This window comes from Rutidosis leptorrhynchoides, chromosome 3, assembly GCF_046630445.1.
Source record: "Rutidosis leptorrhynchoides isolate AG116_Rl617_1_P2 chromosome 3, CSIRO_AGI_Rlap_v1, whole genome shotgun sequence".
Classification (NCBI taxonomy): Eukaryota; Viridiplantae; Streptophyta; class Magnoliopsida; order Asterales; family Asteraceae; genus Rutidosis; species Rutidosis leptorrhynchoides.
Genome location: NC_092335.1, coordinates 120655001 through 120658252, shown reverse-complemented (window position 1 = coordinate 120658252; position 3252 = coordinate 120655001). Strand labels below are relative to the sequence as shown.

The window sequence follows — 3252 nt, the reverse complement described above, 5'->3', positions numbered from 1 at the left end:
TCCTCTCCAGTCATTAAAAGATCAAAATAAGGTGGGAGTGAAGATTCAGTTGGTGTGGAGTGGTTATTCTTCTTGTCTTCTACTTCTATCTTCTTCTCTTCATTCTCAGAATAGAATGTGACTTTCCTAGTGGAGATGGTATTTACTTCGGAGTTCCCATCAGAAGGATATACAGACTCGTCGATCGTGAAAGTGACCTGTTCTCCATAGGCTCTCAAGGTGATAGTCCGTGAATAAACCTCAATGATCACTTTGGCTGTATTCATGAAAGGCCTTCCTAAGATGATAGGGGTTTTCATGTCTTCTTTATAGTCCATAACCACAAAGTCGGTCGGAAAAAGAAATTTGTCAACCTTAACCATGACGTTCTCAGCTATTCCCTTAGGATATCTAGTGGATTGGTCAACTAGCTGGATGCTCATTTTGGTAGGGTTAAGGTTTCTAATTTTGAGTCTCTGGAACAGTGAGTAGGGCATGAGATTGATGCTGGCACCAAGGTCAGCGAGAGAATAGATAATACCAGATTGGTAGATAGAACAAGGAAGGGTAAATCGTCCGGTATCCCCCAGTTTTTCAGGAAGAGTATTTAAGAGGTTGGCTGAACAATCCGCGTTCAGCGGGACATTGGGTACTTCGGGTACCTTATCCTTGGTTGATAACAGTTTCCTAAAATACTTCTTACTATGAGGATTTTTAGACACAGTGTCCAAAAATTTACCATCAAGCTTGAAAGATTTCATCTTGTTATGTCTTTGCTTGAGACGGCTCGGGAATGGAATGGGTGTTTTAGGTGATAACTCAATGACTACTATCGAACGGGTATTAGTTAGTTTCCTCTCCTTAGAAGAAACTGAAGGTTGGCTATGTGCCACCTTTGAGTCATTTTTAGGACAACCTAGAGAATCGAGACGTTGATTTAGCTGGCTTATTTGATTTTCAAGACTACTCAAGTGATTAGTCATGACTAAGTCAGCTGCATCTTGTCTTGCTGTGATCATAGAGGTGATTCGCAGTAGGACATCGTCTGGACTTGTCTCTGGTGGGGTAGTGGGTTTAGTGGTTGGGTTGTGTGGATGAGCTAGGATCAGAGTAGACAACAGAGTCCTCACATTCAGCCTCATATACCTTGTCAGGATGTGGGTCGGTACAATTCTGGCATAATTGCACTTGAGACACATGTTGCGGGAGTTTCTTTAGCTCTTCGACTTCTTTGGTGAGGTTTTCTATTTAGTCCGAGAGATATTTGATGGTTTTATTTTCGATAGGATCGGAGGCGGAAAGCAGTGTTGCTGATGAAATGTGCTCTTCCGTGTTCCAATCGTGATGGTGCAAAGTCATCTCCTCGATCAATCTCCAGGCCTCATCAGGAGTGAAGTTCATGAAGTTTCCTTGAGAAACAACATCAAGAGTAGACTTGTTGTTCTGATTCAGACCTTTGTAGAAGGTCAAAATCTGATCAGAGCTCTCTAGACGGTGGTTCGGGCATTTTCAAAGCAAATGTTTGAATCTTTCCCATGCTGTGCAGAGTGATTCATCGTATGCTTGTTGAAAGTTTATGATATCATTCCTAAGTCTGATTTGTTTTGATGGGGGAAAGTACTTGATTAAGAAAGTTGTTGCCATTTCCTCCCATGAGGTGATAGACTTGGGTTCTAACACCTCAAACCAGGCTTTTGCATGAAGTGTTAAGGATTAGGGGAACAGATATAGACGAACTACATCTTGTTCAACCCCGTTTTGCTTATATGAGTTGGATAAGGAGAGGAATCTATCTAAGTGAGAGTTGGGATCGTCAATAGATAAGCCATGGAATAGACAGTGATTCTGAATGAGTTGTATGATGCTATGCTTAAGCACAAAAGACGCTCCGTTCACCTCTGGATAGAGTATTGGTCCTCCTCGTCCTTCTAACGAGGGTTTGGTGATGTCAGCGAGAGTGATGAGTGCAGTCATCGTCAAACTATCGGCCGATAAGTGTGGATCTAGTCGGATGGGTACAATGTATGATATCAGATAGAAGAAAGGATGTGTCGAAAGGATTCCTAGCGGTATAAGTAGGTTAAACCATCCAAAAGGTTCACTAATAAGGAAGTCCATTTTAAACTTTTTAATTAATCTAAATTAAGCTAATATTATCTAACCTAACTACGGTAAACTAGTAACTTCTGACAAAGCTAGACTCAGTCAAAAGGGTCTCTTAAAAACTAACTAATCTAAACAGGCTCCAAATCGTACTACTGCTGAAGGGACCCGTTCATATACATTATAAACGATTCACAATAGTTGATTTCATCGTGAGGTATTTGACCTCTATATGATACACTTACAAACATTGCATTCGTTTTTAAAAGACAAACTTTCTTTACATCGAAAGTTGACAACATGCATACCATTTCATAATACATCCAACTAAAATTTACTTAATAATAATCTTGATGAACTCAACGACTCGAATGCAACGTCTTTCGAAATATGCCATGAATGACTTCAAGTAATATCCTTAAAATGAGCTAATGCACAGCGGAAGATTTCTTTAATACCTGAGAATAAACATGCTTTAAAGTGTCAACCAAAAGGTTGGTGAGTTTATTAGTTTATCATAATCGATCATTTCCATAATTTTAATAGACCACAAGATTTTCATTTCTATTTCTCATAAATATACGTCCCATACATAGAGACAAAAATCATTCATATAGATTGAACACCTGGTAATCGACCTTAACAAGATGCATATAGAATATCCCCATCATTCCGGGACTCCCTTCGAACATGATAAATTCGAAGTACTAAAGCATCCGGTACTTTAGATGGGGCTCGTTGGGCCCAATAGATCTATCTTTAGGATTCGCGTCAATTAGGGTGTCTGTTCCCTAATTCTTAGATTACCAGACTAAAAGGGGCATATTTGATTCGATAATCCAACCATAGAATGTAGTTTCGATTACTTGTGTCTATTTCGTAAAACATTTATAAAAACAGCGCAGATATTCTCAGTCCCAAAAATATATATTGCAAAAGCATTTAAAAAGGGAGCAAATGAAACTCACCTAATGTATTTTGTAGTAAAAATACATATGACGATATTGAACAATGCAGGATTGGCCTCGGATTTACGAACCTATATCATTTGTATATTTATTAATATACATATTTGTAATCGAAAAAAAATATATATATATAATTTTATTAGTTATATCCTTTTTATATTAATAATATCTATTTTTCATATATTCATTTTATGTATAAAAA

General features: G+C 38.0%; 1 non-coding gene across 1 annotated transcript; it reads left to right on the top strand.

Annotated features, from left to right (window-relative positions):
• Positions 1 to 1468: 1468 nt before the first annotated feature.
• Positions 1469 to 1575, top strand: LOC139903051 (small nucleolar RNA R71). Its single transcript, XR_011777899.1, has one exon. It is a non-coding gene; the product is annotated as a small nucleolar RNA R71 (small nucleolar RNA).
• Positions 1576 to 3252: the final 1677 nt, after the last annotated feature.